Raw genomic sequence first — 18090 nt, 5'->3', positions numbered from 1 at the left:
GGTCAAATGAGCCATCACTGCGACTTTTCTGCTCAATGCATCCGTAACTACATTAGTTTTACCCGGGTGGTAGCTAATGTCACAGTCATAATCCTTCACAAGCTCCAACCAATGCCTCTGACGCATGTTCAGCTCCTTCTGCGTAAAGAAATACTTGAGGCTCTTGTGGTCGGTAAAGATCTGGCACTTCTCTCCATACAAATAATACCTCCAAATCTTCAAGGCAAAAACTACGGCGGCCAACTCTAGATCATGGGTAGGGTAATTCTTCTCATGGATTTTCAGCTGACGAGAAGCATACGCTATCACCTTCCTAGGCTGCATCAATACTGCGCCCAAACCGAGCTTCGAAGCATCGGTATACAACACAAAATCTCCGGGCCCTGACGGCATGGCCAACACTGGTGCTGAGATAAGAGCTTGCTTCAAAGTATCGAAGCTCTTCTGGAACTCATCGCTCCACACAAATTTCACATTCTTCTTGGTCAATGATGTGAGTGGAATGGCAATAGAAGAGAATCCCTTAATGAACTTCCGATAATATCTAGCTAGCCCAAGAAAACTGCGGATCTCTGATGTATTATGCTGGCACAACCCTATCTCTGACTGCTGCAACCTTCACTGGGTCTACCTCAATACCGCTGCTAGAAACAATATGGCCTAAGAATGCCACCTTCCACTTACTGACCTTTGCGAATAACTTATGCTTCTGCAAGGCCTGCAACACTGTGGTCAGATGTCTGCTGTGATCCTCTCGATTCTTGGAATAAACGAGAATGTCGTCTATGAATACTATCACAAACTGATCAAGATACGGCTGAAATGCGCGATTCATGAGATCCATGAAGATTGCTGGCGCATTCGTCAGACCGAACGGCATCACAAGGAACTCGTAGTGGCTAAAACGAGTCCTGAAAGCAGTCTTGGAAACATCAGTATCTTTCACCCTCAACTGGTGATATCCTGAACGCAGATCCATCTTGGAGAAAATCGAAGCTCCCTGCAACTGGTGAAATAAGTTCTCAATCCGCGGAAGTGGATACATGTTCTTCACTGTCACCCTGTTCAACTCCCGGTAATCAATGCAAAGCCTCATAGAGCCATCCTTCTTCTTCACAAACAAGACTGGCGCGCCCCATGGAGAAAAACTCGGGCGAATGAACTCCTTGTCAAGAAGTTCCTGAATCTGCTTCTTATGCTCTGCCATCTCTGTCGGTGCTAGTCAGTACGGTGCTTTTGAGATCGGAACCGTACCTGGCATAAGCTCGATAGAAAACTCCACCTCTCTCTCGGGTGGCATACCGGAGACGTCCTCAGGAAAAACGTCTAAGAAATCTCTAACAATAGGAACATCTGTGGCTGACTAATTGGGTGCCTTCGGGGACAGATATAAAAGTCGCTAGAAATGCCCGACACCCTCTATGCATAAGCTTCTTAGCCTGGACATAAGGTATAATGCGCGATAAAGGAAAGTACCTGTCTGGCTCAAATAAGAACTGTGTCATCCCAGGCGGTCGGACTAGAACAGATCTCCGCTGGAAGTCGATCAAAACTCTGTTCCTTAGAAGCCAGTCCATTCCCAGAATGATGTTAAACTCTGGCATCAGCAACACGATCAGATCCGCATAAACGAGGTTGCCATGGAGCTCAAGATCTATGTCTCGAATCACATTGGTAGCTGCCATCTCCTCACCAGAAGGCAATACTACTGAATAGGCTACATCTAGCCCAACGGTCTTGACCTTGAGGAAATCAACAAAGACCTCCGAAATAAATGAGTGAGTGGCCCCTGAATCTATCAAGGCTTTCGTAGCGAACCAAATATAAAAATTCTCCTTGAAATGTTAGAACACTAAGCTAAACCCAATATCACAAGTACTAAGCTTATAGACATGCAAATGTCAATGTTCTTCTATTTTAAATTCCCAAAATAATACTGAGTAGAGCATTCAATCCTACTTGCAATTCTATGTTCAAAATCTTAATCAATACATTAAATCCCAAATATATACTTAAAGCGTAAAGGTGCCTGTCATGGGCATCGTATTTGGGTTCGTCTCCGTAGCAAGGAGAGCGAAAACTCTGCCTTGAGTAGGAAGATTTCTCTGAGGGCACTGCGGCAGTAAGTGGTCTGGACTACCACACTTGTAACACTTTCCTGAGCCAAACATACACACTCCAGCATGGAGGCGTGTGCACTTAGGACAAACTGGATGCTCAAAAGTCCTCGGGACTGCGCGTCCCCGTTGCTGTTGCTGACCTCTGTTCCTCGGCGGGCCGTGAAAAGGCCTCTTATTCTGCTGCTGCTGCTGCTGAGGAGGAGGGCAGTTCGGTACCTGGATTGGGCGTTTGCCCTGGCGATCCCTCTCAATATCATACTGATCCTGCTCTGTGGCTAGAGCTCTGGAGACGGCGACCTCATAAGTAGTAGGGTCAGCCACCCTAACATCACGGCGCAAGATCGGCCGTAGACCCACCAGAAAATGCATCAACTTGGCTTTAGCATCATTCGCGATCAGGGGCACAAAATGACAGCCCCTCTCAAACTTACGGATGAACTCCTTAACAGTCGAATCTCCCTGCCTCAGGCTCATGAATTCCGTGGTCAACCTGGTATGCACCTCCTCAGTAAAATATTTGGAGTAGAATACTTCCGTGAATCGTGTCCAGCTCAGCGTAGCCAAGTTCAGGGCTACTGACGCTCCTTCCCACCATAAGCGGGCTTCTCCTCCGAATAAATAAGTGGCATATCGAACTCTGTCTGCATCTCCAAGCTCCATGAACTCGAAGATAACCTCGAGGGACTTGATCCAGCCCTCAGCAATCATGGGATCAGACGTCCCTGAAAACTCCTTCGGCCACATCTTCATGAAGCGCTCATAAGTAGCCTCGGGCCCTGTCGGCCTAGCTGCCACAGCATTGTTCCCCGCAAACTGTGCGAAGAACTGTGTCATCCCAGCTAGCATATGGGCATTCATGTCAGGTGGAGGGGGTCGAGGTCCCTGCCTCTCCTGTCTCTGCTCCTCACCATCCTCTTGGCGAGGCTCATCATCACCTCTCGGGCGTCCAACAAGGCGTCTAGGGGGCATACTGTTCCATACATAACCCATACGTAACCAACATGCATAATTTCATAATTTATTTTAAATTTAAATAAATACTGAACAATTAAAATCTGAAACGTAAAAACATTTCATGAAAACATGCTTATAAATAATTCATGCTTTAAATAAAATGCGTAAATATAAAACTTACAGACCGAAGACGTGACTTCGTGAGCTTCTCGTGGTCAGTAGTAGTACAACCCTATACAGAATCATTGCTCTTATACAAGCTGTAAACGCCCGAAAATTCGTGTTTGAAAATTTGCGGAAAAATTAAAAATTTTCTCTTTAACTAATTAAAATTGCTCTTTAAATAAATAAATTGATAAAAAGATTCAATATTTAAATATTCGAAATAGCAGCGGAAGTAATTATTGTTTGCAAAATAGCAATTTAAAAATAATCCAACAAAAGATAAAATTGTTTTAGCATAAAAATGGTAAATGCTGAAAATGAGTTCCTCGGGTTCCACTACTGCTGACCCAAGATGGCTCACTGGTCCCCGCCCTCGATCCCGACTTCATCAGTACCTACAACAATCAAGTCTAGTGAGTCTAAAGACTCAGCATGCATATATCGTATATAACAAGTAAATAAATAATAAAATCGCATGCAAAGTGAAAATATCATGTCGTGAGGCATAACGTAAAATATTGTGTCATGAATAATTATAATACGTGCATAACTGAACTGAAAATCATAAGTAAAAATGTTTGCTCCGTAGAGCCCTTGTCAAAAAATAACATGTCGTAGTTTTGCTGTTGAGATTATGTTCTACGCAAGTGGCCCCATGAACTGCACTAAACTGAACCGGTAAGTGACCACCGGGTGAAGTAATGAGCGTCTGATCAGACTAATGCCACAGTATACTGGGTGGAACTGAACTGACGGGTAAGTGACCACCGGGATGAACTGAACTGAGCCGGTAAGTGACTACCGGATGAAGTAATAATCCCATGACAGTGAAGTAGCCACAAGCAATATCGCATAAATCTCAAAAATGAATATTTTATATATTTTTATGAACGTAAAATAATTAATCACATAATTAAATATCCTGTAATAATTTTACCACATGAGTTGGATCATTCCCAGGCTCGCAACAACCTAAATCTCACATGAAAAATATGCAAATGGTTTAACTTGACCAAACTTTGTAATTGACTCCAAAAACGAGACAATTACGCCCAATGACTTAGTATTTAATCATGACTCCGTGCCAACCCGAACCAACACCAAACCATCATTTATTCATGATTAAAATACACCTAAAATGATGAAATAATGCTCCTAAAATTACAGTACTCAAAATTTTGGTGAATGGAGGCCAGAACATGAAACGCTCTTTCGAGAGTCACTTTGGCACATTGCACCGTAAATTCTCGTACGACCTCTAAACTTATCCGAATCACAAACGGCCAAAAACATGACCTTCCTAGCTCAATGAGGTAGTGTCCAGTTCGAGGCCATAGGCTAAAAGCCAACCGAGGACTCAAACGAGCCTCTGAACCGAAGCAGCAAGTTGCTTTCAAGAAATTCCATCAACCGCACTTGTGCTTACATTGCTTCGTTTGCGAGACTATTGGCCATTGGGGCTTGCACCACCGACCAAAGTCTCTTCCCAACATCCTAAGGAATGGTTTGAACCATGGCTAAGGACCCTGCGCCAGCTACAATTCGAACCACACCAGACATGCGACAATACTCCCAGCCGAGAGCAAACCTGCGTGCGTGGGGCATTGCAATTGTTTTGCTGTCATGGATCGTTCCAGTGGCCATTTGATTGACCATGGCACGATCTAGAAATCAAGGGGTATGGTATGAACTGTGGCTAAGGGCCAGAGGCCAACCAAGATCCACACCACTCCACAAAACCGAAACATTACATGCAGTAAGGGGAAGGGGCCGAGGGGCTGTTCTTGTTGCTTCTATTTGAAAACCGATTACTCCATGGACCAAGCCTCAAAAAGGCGACTTGGTCACGTCTTAGACACGACGGGGAGGTGTTAAAACCATGGCTATAGGCCCCTAGGGCAGCCAAGATCAGGAACTTTCTCCTTTGATAGCAACAGTAAAAATCGAGACTCAAAGGGGGCATGTTCGGGGTGTTGCTGTCATTACTGATTTCCAGCGGGTATGGGACTTGAACAAATAGACTAACATGGTCCTAATACATCCTAGTACATACCTAGGAGCAGCCTTGGGATCCTGGACACGAGCCAAACCCTGAACTATCAGAAACAACAGAAACTTGAAGCATAAGGGGGATAAAAAATCTGTGCAGAATTTTTTTTTTTACAACGGTTGATGTCCATAATTCGTTTTTCCTGATTTATGCGCACATAATGGTTTATAAAAATATAAATAAAACTTGATTGAACAGCAAGGGATGGTATATGCATGCTTGGAAATCGTTTGAAAAGGACACCAATTAATACGACGATTCGGCGCGGCGGAGACGGAGTTTTCTTCTTTTGTTTTCTCTCTTGCTACTCACGATATCTAGCTGCTGAAAGGGACGATTTTTTTCTGATATTTCTTCAGAATTTCGAGTGTGGGGGAGGGAGGAAGAGTGTTATGGAATGAAGGGGGCTGCTAGGAAAATAAGGGAGTCAAAAATGCTTTGGAGGGAAGTTGCAATATCAAGGAAATGGAATGATACAAAGAATGATTTTCCTTCCTTCCTTTTGACTCTCGAGATTATGGAATTTTATAGGCTGATAAAATGATTTAATGAGGTGCAAGAAAGTGCTTAATTATTAATCATTGGGGATTTAAAAGTGTAGGAATTAAGTGTACCAAGAAAGGGTTAAGGGAAAGATATCAAATGGAGAGTTTCCAAAATGAGCATGATTTGATTAGATAATGAGGGGGCCGAAATTTGGACACTAAATTAAGTAAGAATATTGCTAAGATCTTGTATTTTAAATATTTAAAGTTTTATATACTCATTAACTATTTTAGTGAATTAATAAATTAGTTTAGGATAGACATTATTTGCATGCATGGTTAAATTCTTAAAAGAAATTACTAACATGTTAAGTTACATTTTTATTTTTATTTTTTATTTTTTAAAAATAAGCCTGGATTAAATTATCTCAATTGGTCATGTATTTAATTTAGGCTTTTAATTAATTATTGAACCTAAAAGAATTTATTTACTACTTACCTTCTAATTAATTAAATTCTTCAACTTTCTTTAAACATTTTTTTACATTAAATTAACTTATTATTTATCTTAAATAAGTTCTAGGAATGTTTTCTTAATATTAAATTTTTTCTCAAAACTCCAACTCCAGTCCGGCCTCACTTATTTAACTGAAAAGATAGCAACTAAACTACTGCATAAAATAATTAAATTTAAAGAGAAGAATTTAAATACTCATGCAATAAAAATCATTTTATTTTAAATACTAGGAATTATGCATGACTTATATACGTAGTCTAATTTACGGGTTCTACATGAGTCTTATGGGATCAGTTAAAATTGCTTCGAACATGATTTCATTAGAAGCTAAAGAGTCAGTCCTAGCTAGTGAATCTCTCAGTGAGATCGCTGGAAAAATGGCTACCCTATTAAAAGCACAATTTGTAGGGGTAGACTATTTTAACAGTCAAGATACAGAGAAGAGGAAGAAATATACTCAAGCTTTGTATAGTCTTTAATTACATGACATATGTTTGGTCGATGAATACATTATGTTATTCACTAAATATAGATGGAATTCAGGAGTTGAAGAAGATATAGCTAAGAAGCTTTTCTTCGCAAAAATGCCAAGTCCCTGGAGAGAAATGCTCATAAGGGAATATGTACCTGGCAATCCAGATACGTTGGCACGAAGAGCCTATTTTCTCAAAGGAAAATTGGTAGAATAGTTTCATATGGCAGCATTACAAAAGACATGCTTAAGGGATATTAACAAAAGAACTCCTTTGTGTTGTAAAGAAAATGATCTTCCAAAAATCATTGAAAGTAAACCATAGAAGAATAAGAGGAAAAATTTTAGGACTCATCCTTATGCTCGAAGTGAAAGAAGTTATTGGAAACCAATAACAATATGATCCAGACAGAAAGTCATATCTTACAAATCTGGACAAAGAAGCGGGCCATCAAGAAATAGGATATCATCCCGAGCATCGAGTACATCTGTAACGTACCGTACTTTTAACAACTTAAAATTTGCGGAAAAATTAAAAATTTTCTTAAAACAAATCGTGAACCTTCAAAATTCGAAAAAACAACTGTTCATCTCAACATAATTGCAACCAAATATCTCAAAATAAAGTTTGCCAAAAGTACTTGTTTAAAATCTCATAACCAGTAACATAAATCAGAGTACTTTTAAACATTTTGTAAAACTTAAAACTTGGCGGTCCTCGGGTTTAGCCTCCCGCCAAGTCGAAGCCAGCTCACTGGTCCACATCTCTTGTCTCCTCAAATGCATCCTCACCTGCATCGATCAAGTCTAGTGAGTCTAAAGACTCAACACATATAAACTTGAAGTATCAAGTAATACGTAATAAAATCACATGCAATTTTAAAAATAGAACATACATACTTGAACTTTAACATGCGTGTAAAATCTTGATCTTACATACATTACATAGACGTGCCATAACGTGAAACTTTTCTTAAATATGCTTGCGTACTTGTACATACTTGAACATATATAACTTCATCATTTTGCGTAGAAGCATGTTTCAAAGCAAGTGACCCATACATAAATACGCCTGTTCAAACTAAACCACAGTACTGGGCTGACAGGGAAAATCCACTGCCACATACATGAGATCCCCGTTCATGCTTTAATGGGTGGATTGGTCCTTGGTCATGCTTTACCGCTTTCCAATCCCATAAATAAATTGGCCACAAGACATTTAGCATACCTCAAAAACTTAAAAGTATTTTCTTTTCACATCAAACATACTTACTTGGTGTTGAGGGATTCGTTGGATCTCGCTTGGGGCCGCTACTGCACAAACTAACATGAGTTTGAGATACTTAACTTGCATAACTTAGACTTAGGTACTCAAGCTCACCACCGAAGTGAATAAGTAGCTTATGACATTCTAGTTCCCTCGGCACTTGACCTCTTTTAATCATCGTACTAACAATTATCTTGAACCTCAAATCAAAACTTGATGTAAAGTCTAATTTTTTTCCCAAAATATGAAGTACACGGACCCCATGCCCAGGTCAGTGTCTGGGTCCATGTAGGTTCGCAAAAGAAATGCTCGAAAAGAAGTAAGGACACGGACCCCGTGCAAGGGTCCATCTAGGGGTCAGTGTAGGCTCGCAAATTTGACACTTCAAAGGAAACAAAGACACGGACCCCGTGTAAGGGTCCGTGTAGGGGTTCCTGTAGCTGCGCTGACTGAAAACCCACGAAAATTCGATACATGTGTTGCTTAACATTCTAAACTCGATTGCACGGACTATGAACCGACACCTCGAGACCCTTCCTAGGATGCTACTACATAAATACCACCTGTACAAACACCCCGAAACACGAAGCCCATCCTAACACAATACAATCTCATAATCACGGAACTTGACACCAAATCGTTTCCTAAGACTTCTAATGAATTCAAGTGCCTATCGACGCTAACCGACATACCAAATACCAACCAACATCATACTAAACATACCTAAATGCAGCAACTATCACCCGTCGATCCTCCACGAAGCCTGCAACAATAAAACTTCGAGAACACAACAATAACATAATTTTTCAGAAAACGGAGTTTGAGCAGTCCCACAAAAATAATCATAACTCACTCAATATTTATCCAAATAATTCGAATTTTATATCAAATTGAAGGTATGAAAAAGTCCTACGTTTCATATGTTGAAAGTAATTCCAAAATCTTGACCGAAAAATCGCAGTATTTAAAAGATCAGTAAAAAATGAGATTTGAGATCCCAAAATAGTTTCAAAAGTGATCCACACATGATTGCTCAAACTTCTACACATTACACATATATTTTCTCGCATAAAAACATCGCAACACATAATATGACTAGATCGATCGAGGAAAAACATAATATACATGCCTTTAAATCTTTAACGTTATCAAAACGACGACTCCGACGCGGGAAGGAAGCGAGGGTTGATCCGGGACGATCGTGCAACGATTTTCTTGAAATAAAACCCACGAAAATTTGCTAGAATGCTGGAGGGGATGGGCGGCTGCTCTCTAACAAAGAACCCTAAGTTTTTTCTTCTCTCAAAATATGAAAATTTTGAATTGATATATGTGTGTGTGTATTGTGTGTGTTAAAACATATTGTGTGTGTGTGTCTCGATGTGTGTGTGTGTAGTCAAATTAGGGGATAAAAAAATATTGCTTAAATAAAAATTAACCCCTAATTAAAAGTTAATTAAACACTAACTAAAATACTAACTCTTCACAAAATACTAGCATCTTAAAAATTGAAATAAAATACACAATAGGTACACCTTTTAAAATTCTGAAATTTTAGAATCACCTAATAACCAAATTATTCTTTTAAAATGCTACAACTAAATAAATTATTTAAAATGCCCCATCCTTAACTTAAAATAAAATACCACATTTTAAAATTTCCAAAATCGTCACCAGTCTCTTTTTCTCGATCCCGCATCGAATAATCGCCTGAAATATGAAACTCGTGAAATATGTTAACGTGCATCACATAAACATAAATAATTTAAAATAATGCAATTTAATAAATCATGCATCACTAAAAATCATTTTAAATTTAAATAAATGATTTAACAATTAAATAAATGCATGGGTTTTACGTGTACTGATTTTGGGCACTACGGTTCCTCCCCCACTTATATAAATTTCAGCCTCGAAATTAAATTTTACCAAACAGTTCTGGGTAGCGGTTCCTCATATATGTCTCGGTCTCCCAAGTAGCTTCCTCCACTGATTGATTTAGCCATCGGACTTTGACCAACTTGGTCACCTTGTACCGAAGTATACGCTCCTGTCTGTCTAGGATTTGGACAGGTCTTTCCTCATATGACAGATCTGAAGTCAACTGCAATGGCTCGTAGCTCAAAACATCCGATGGATTAGCTAAGTACTTTCTCAGCATCGAGACGTGGAACACATTGTGTACCCCGGCAAGATTCGGCGGGAGGGCAACACGATAAGCTAGTGTCCTAACTCTGTCAAGAATTTCGAACGGTCCAATGAATCTCGGACTAAGCTTGCCTCTCTTCCCAAATCTCACAACACCCTTCATGGGTGCTATCTTTACAAAGACTTGATCAGCTACGGCAAACTCTAGATCTCTTCTTCTCTTGTCAGCATAACTCTTTTGATGACTCTGTGCGGTCTTCATCATGTCTCAAATCTTGACCACCACATCTGCAGTCTGTTAAACAATCTCTGAACCAAGCTCTGACCTCTCACCGACTTCATCCCAATGAATCGGCGATCTGCACTTTCTCCCATACATTTCCTCGTACGGGGCCATACCTATAGATGATTGGAAGCTGTTGTTATAGGTAAACTCCACTAGAGGTAGCTTAGATTCCCAAGTCCCATGGAAATCGAGCATACAGGCTCGCAACAAATCCTCCAAAATCTGGATCACACGCTCAGACTGGCCATCTGTCTGCGGGTGAAATGCGGTACTGAATAGCAATTTCATCCCCATGGTTGCATGCAAACTCTTCCAAAAGGACGATGTGAACCTCGGGTCCCTGTCGAAGACAATAGAAATTTGGATTCCGTGCAATCGGACTATCTCCCTAATATAGAGCTCAGCATACTGCGTCATGGAGAAAGTTGTCTTTACTGGCAAGAAGTGTGCCGACTTAGTAAGTCGATCCACTATAACCCAAACAGCATTGGATCCCCTGACTGACCTCAGCAATCCAACAATGAAGTCAATGGTGATATTCTCCCATTTCAACTCTGGGATAGGGAATGGCTTAAGTATTCATGCTGGCCTCTGGTGCTCTGGCTTCACCTGCTGACAATTGAGACATTCAGACACAAATCAGTGGATGTCTCTCTTCATACCTGGCCACCAATACAGAATTTGTAAATCCTTGTACATTTTGGTACCTCCTGGATGGATGGAATACTGAGATGCATGTGCCTCTGACAGAATATCCTCTCTGATCAAATCAATACTAGGCACCCACATTCTACCTTTGTATCTCACGATACCATCAGACACTGTGTAGAGTACAATGTCCTTGGCCTCATCCTTCTGTCTCCATTAATGTAATTGCGCATCTGAAGACTAACCTGCACGAATACGGTCTAACAACGAAGACTGGAGTGTCAGATTAGACAGCTTAGGAGTTCTGCCCTTATGATAAACCTCTAACACATATCTCTGAATCTCTTACTGAAGAGATCTCTGCACTGACAGTTGTGCTACGATCGCAACCTTTCTGCTCAAAGCATATGCCACCACATTAGCTTTCCTCGGATGGTAGCTAATTTCACAATCGTATTCTTTTACCAACTCCAACCACCGTCTCTGTCTCATATTCAGCTTTTTCTGCGTGAAGAAATACTTGAGACTCTTATGATTGGTAAATATCTGACATTTCTCGCCGTACAAGTAGTGTATCCAAATCATCAAAGCAAAGACACCGGCGGCTAACTCAAGATCGTGAGTCGGGTAGTTCTTCTTATGCACCTTCAACTGCCTGGAAGCATAAGCTATGACCCGACCATGCTGCATCAATACTGCGCCTAACCCGAGCTTAGATGCATCGGTGTATAACACAAAGTTGCCTTGCCCTGATGGCATGGCTAACATTGGCGCTGAAATGAGAGCTTGCTTCAATGTACCAAAGCTCTTCTGGTACTCATCACTTCATACAAATTTAGCATTCTTCTTGGTCAATGAAGTGAGTGGCACTGCTATGGAGGAAAATCCCTGAATAAACTTACGGTAGTAACCGGCTAAACCCAGAAAGCTGCGGATCTCTGATGCATTCTTTAGCTCAACCCATTTCTTAAGTGCTGCTACCTTAGCTGGATCCACCTCGATACCACTGCTAGATATTATATGACCCAAAAATGCTACCTTCTCCAACCAAAATTCACACTTACTGAATTTCACGAATAACTTGCGACTCTGAAAAATTTACAAAACTGTACTCAAGTGCTGAGTGTGCTCCTCATGGCTCTTAGAGTAGATAAGGATGTCGTCAATGAACACTATGACGAATTGATCAAGGTAAGGCTGAAATACTCGATTCATGAGGTCCATGATAATCGCTGGAGCATTCGTCAGTCCAAACGGCATCACTAAGAACTCGTAATGCCCATATCTGGTTCTGAAGGCTGTCTTATGAACATCTGCATCCTTCACCTTCAGCTGATGATACCCTGATCGAAGATCTATCTTAGAGAACACTGTAGCTCTCTGCAACTGATCGAGCAAGTCCTCGATCCTTGGAAGTGGGTATTTATTCTTGATCGTTACCTTGTTAAATTCTCGGTAATCGATACACAGCCTCATGCTCCCATCCTTCTTCTTCACAAAGAGCACTGGTGCGTCCCATAGTGAGAAACTAGGGCAGATGAATTCCTTTTCTAGGAGCTCCTGAATCTGCTGTTTGAGCTCTAACATCTCAGCTGGAGCTAACCGGTTCCGTGCCTTAGAGATTGCCACAGTTCCTGGCAAAAGGTCAACGGAAAACTCCACCTCTCTCTCTGGTGGAAGGCCTGTGACGACATTTGGAAAGACGTCAGGAAAATCTCTGACCACTAGTACATCAGTTATAGATGGAGTGGGTACGTCAGGTGTTGAAATGATGCTGGCCAAGAAAGCCTGATAACCCTTGAGCATAAGTCTCCGCGCTTGCATGCAAGAGATCATGCGAGGGAAACTCCTCCATCTAGCTGGCTCGAAGAGAAACTGCTTCATGCCCAAAGGTCTTATCAACACTGACCTTTCTGGAAATCGATAAGAACTCTATTATTTGTCAGCCATTCCATTCAAAAAATGATATCAAACTCTGGCATCGTCAACACAATCAAATCGGCATACACTAGGTAGCCTTGCAGCTCGAGATCGATGTCCCTAGCCACGCTAGTAGCTGACAATTCTTCACTTGATGGGACTGTCACTGAATAGCTCACGTCGAGTCCAATAGACTTGACGTCCAGGTGGCTAGCGAATGTCTCTGAAATAAAAGAGTGGGTGGCTCCTAAGTCTATCAGGGCCTTCGTGGCAACTCTCTTTATGAAAATATTTCCTGTGAGACGTCAGCACAACACAAAAACTTGTATCCCAACAATTCTAATCTTAACCTCAAGCACAGTAGAAAACCTCTACCCAAGTCACCAAAATACTACTAGCACACTAATAATCCCAAATAAAATTCTAAACATGCATGGCAAAACAATACTGCGCTTATTTAAATAATTTTACCGGTCAGTAATGTCGTGTCTGGGTTCGCCTCTTGAGCATGCATGGCGAACACTCTTCCCTTGGTCGGCTGCCTCCACTGTGGGCACTCCTTCAACATGTGGTCACTGGCCCCACATTTAAAGCACTTGCCTGACCCATATAAACATTGCCCTAGGTGGTGACGGTTGCACTTAGGACACACTGGGAAATCACCAGACTTCTGAGGCACCTTCTGCTGCTGAATTGGACCCTTGCCCTTTGGCGGTCCTTGATATGGCTTCTTCCCTGGATGTCCCTGGAAAGGCTTCTTGACGCGGAGGTCGCTGTTGATGCTGTTGCAGCAGTTGTGGAGCCTTATAGGGCCTCTTTCCCTGTCTGTCAGCCTCAATATCTCTCTGATCCTGTTCTGCTGCCAAAGCTCTAGATACGGCAACTGCATATGTAGCAGGACCAGCAACTCGGACATCTTGGCGCAAGAGCGGCCGCAACCCATCCATAAAATGCCTCAACTTCCCCTGGGCATCATTAGCTATCAGGGACACTAAATGACATCACCTCTCAAACTTCCTCACGAACTCAGCTACGCTGCTGTCTCCCTGACCCAACGTCATGAACTCCCTGGTTAGTCTGGATCGTACTTCTTCAGTGAAGTACTTGGAGTAGAATACCTCATTAAATCCACTCCATGTCAGTGTTTGCAAGTTAACTGACACTAATGAACTATCCCACCACAGTCTGGCTTCTCCTGCCAGAAGGAATGTGGCATACCTGACTCTATCTGCATCTGTCAGTTTCATAAAGTCAAAGATTACCTCGATGAACTTAATACATCCCTCGGCTATCATTGGGTCAGTGGTCCCCGAAAACTCCTTATGATTCATCCTCCTAAACCTTTCATACACCGCCTCTGGTCTAGGCCTAGCCACTGCATCCACTGTTGTCTGGTTCCCCGCAAATTGTGCGAAGAACTGTGTCATTCCTGCAAGCATCTGTGCCTGCATATCTGGCAGGCGGAGGAGGAGGAGCGTCTCTCCCCTCCTCTCGGGCCTCTCTGTCCTCATCCCTTTCTTCTCAGTTATTTATGCGTCTAGGAGGCATACTGTTCCAACAATTTACCCAACACGTAAACCCAATATGCATGAAAATAATATCAATAGCATAAGATGCACGTAAAGCGAACTTAAAAGATGGGCATGGTGAAATCATGACTTAATACATAACATAATTCAAAACTTTAAAACTTACAGACTTGAGGTGTGGCTTCGTGAGCTTCTCGCAACTAGCAGTAGTCATAACCCTATACAAGAACACCGCTCTGATAGCAACTGTAACGTATCGTACTTTTAACTACTTAAAATTTGCGAAAAAATTAAATATTTTCTTAAAACAAATCGTGAACCTTCGAAATTCGAGAAAAGAATTGTTCATCTCAACATCGTTGCAACCAAAGAACTCAAAATAAAGTTAGCCAAAAGTACTTGTTTAAAATCTCATAACCAGTAACATAAATCAGAGTACTTTTAAATATTTCGTAAAACTTAAAACTTGGCGGTCCTCGGGTTTAGCCTCCCGCCCACGAGGTGTTTCGATACGAAACACATGAAGATTTGTCTGGATTCTTTAGCCTGACAACAATATCTCATAATATGGTTCAAAGAATCATGAGAGAAAATCCTAGTCTACAGAGATATCAAGGATTTTCTGCAGCACAGGTATAAAAATTCTTAGGAAGTTTGGGCCTTAGAAACAGAAAGCATCATCTAATCAATAAAGTTTCCAGAAGGGAAATGGCAATTCCTATGGAACTTACAGGAAATAGAATGGAGATGCAATTAATTCATTCTGAAGAAATTAAGGAGGAATTACAAAAACTCAAGATAGAGGTAGGAAGGACTATGTCTTAGATTCATATCGGAGCAATCCAGATTATGATAAAAGCTACTTTCAAAGAAGGGATAGATTCACCCATTGATATTGCTATATGTGATAAAAGAATGGGGAACCTTCAAGATTTAGTACTAGGAACTATCTGAGGAAATCTCTGCGTAGGAAAGATTGTAGGAGTATATTATCCAAGAATTGCCTACAACATGGCAGATCGAGATTTTAGCCGAGCCTTGACATTGCACCAAAATTTCAAGGAAAAAAGGCTAATGAAAGAAGGTAATAGTCCATTTTCTATTACCTATCAAATTTCATTTGCTCTATCTAATACACATCATTCAGAATTGTTTATTAGAAATGACTTGATTGAAATACCCGAGATATTTGGAAAAGTTGCCCATGGCAATTTATCCACAAAGAGTTGAGTTTCCTTAAATATAGAAAACAGATATTCAAATACAAGACAAACCGATTCTACAAAGGAATCAAAGTCTTAGACTGTAATCAAGAAGACTATCTTTCCAGAGAGATAGAATTACAAGTTACAGGTGGGAAAAAATGCCTGTCCCAGAAACCCAACAGGAGCTAAAAAGTTTTTCTACAATAGGAAAGCTTAGATGCCCAGAAGAGTGGAAGAAAGTAGAAATAGTATTTGATATTACGAAACCAAGGAATCAATTTCCTTGTAATACCATACACTATTTGGAACAACCTATGATAGGAACTTACCAAGGAATGATCAATATCGGAGAATTGGAAGTTCATATCAAATGAATTCCAGGGAAAGACTCAGATCGACTGATTCTTGTACTAGAGTTTCTCTAGGAACACAAACCTTGGAAACGTATAGAGTATGGAATGGAGTTTATAGCAGATGATAGAATGTGGAAAATCCAATGACCACAAGCCCATTCTCCATATACATTCCAGTAGGAATGATATATGAACAATATAAGGAAGAATATTTTGTTGCTTATATTGATTCAGGTGTTGGAATCTGTACAGTAAAACGAGGAGTTTTTCCAAATAATTTGGAATAAGAATAAACAAAGATTGCTGGAAGAGATTTTTTCAGAAGAATCTTAATATTATACAAAGGGATTAAGATGACTGAAATCATGATTTACGGTGCTGGACAAACACCTTGGTACAAGGTAAAAACACCACCAATTTATTTTCATGATACAGGAGCTAATATATTGTTAGGAAATAATTTCGTACAAATGTTCAAGTCCTATACTCAAGAAAATGAGACTAGACGATTAGTGTTCACAATCCAGTTGCCGATCCAGTTTCGCAGCAAACGTGGTGATGAAGGAAAACTTTTGAATCCAAAAATGAAAGATTCTAGACGGTTTGGAGAAACAATGCTCCAGTTAATAGCAGATGAAGAACTCCAACCAGAAGATATAGAATGCCTTAAGATAACTCTACATAAGAATGAAGTAGAGTTTGGATCTAAGGTATCATTGGAAGATGTCAAGAAGAGGATCCAAGAAAATTACAATGAAGATCCCTTGGCATGGTGGGAAAGAAATCAACTCAAAGCTGGCCTTAAAATTAAGGAAGCAAAGAATATGAATTTTTCCGTTGCAAGCCTATCCCACTGAATATAATTGATCAAAGGGATATGCAGATTATAATCAAGGAACATTTGGACCTTGGTTTAATCAAAGCAGGAATTTCACCATATAGTAGTCCAGGTTTTCTGGTAAAAAATCATGGTGAGATAAAACAAGGAAAACCCATATTGGTTATTAATTATCAAGAAATTAATAAAATTCGGGAGTTTGATGGGTATTTTATACCTATTAGAGAGAACTTGATTAGTTGCATACGCAACTGCCAAGATATTCTCTATGTTCGACTCTAAGTCCGGATTTTATCAAATACGGATGCATGAAGAAAGCAAAAAATTCACAGCTTTCTCCACACTCAGGGACATTATATCTAGGAAATATTACCAATGGGATTGGCAAATTCACCTAGGATATTTCAAATAAAAGTAGGATAATCTTTTTAAAGATTATTTTAAATTTATGTTCGTCTATATTGATGATGTTTTAATAGCATCTAAAAATATGGAAGAATGATAAACATAAAAATTGTACATTAATTAAATGTTTATAATATAAATATATAGTTTTTGTTTTATTAAATGTTTAAATATTATATGTTTTATAATAAATTGTATAAAATATAAGTTGTTGTGTAATTACAAGTTTTTACTATTTTTTACAGGTTCGATAAAACAAAAATAAACTTGGCGTTGCAAATGGGATTAAGATGATTCTTGGACCTGTAGAAAGTTGATGTTAATATCTACAATATTGGTGTCAAGCATGAGATAAAAATCCTCTCACAATTGGGATCAAATTAAGCAACAAATAAAGTTACCAAAGGAGTGGCAGTTTTACCATGCTCTAGTATTTTGACCATATCTCTCAAATTACTTGGTCAAATGATTTGAAAAAAATACCACAACTAGAAACTCAATTATCCACATGTTTCTTTTTATGTGAAGAAGCAAATTCCAAGAAGAAGATTTTCAAAAGTGATGTGTAATATAATATAATATCTTGGAACACCAATGAAGACTTTTGTGTAAAAAAATAATATTTTATTTGTGGTTGTCTCCCCAAGTTTGGCTATAAATAGGGGTGCATTGTAATGTATTGAGATATCCCTCATTCTATGAACAAACCTTTGAGTTCATAATATTTC

This window comes from Primulina tabacum, chromosome 4 (genome assembly GCF_025594145.1).
Source record: "Primulina tabacum isolate GXHZ01 chromosome 4, ASM2559414v2, whole genome shotgun sequence".
NCBI lineage: Eukaryota > Viridiplantae > Streptophyta > Magnoliopsida > Lamiales > Gesneriaceae > Primulina > Primulina tabacum.
This window is presented reverse-complemented; position numbering follows the sequence as displayed.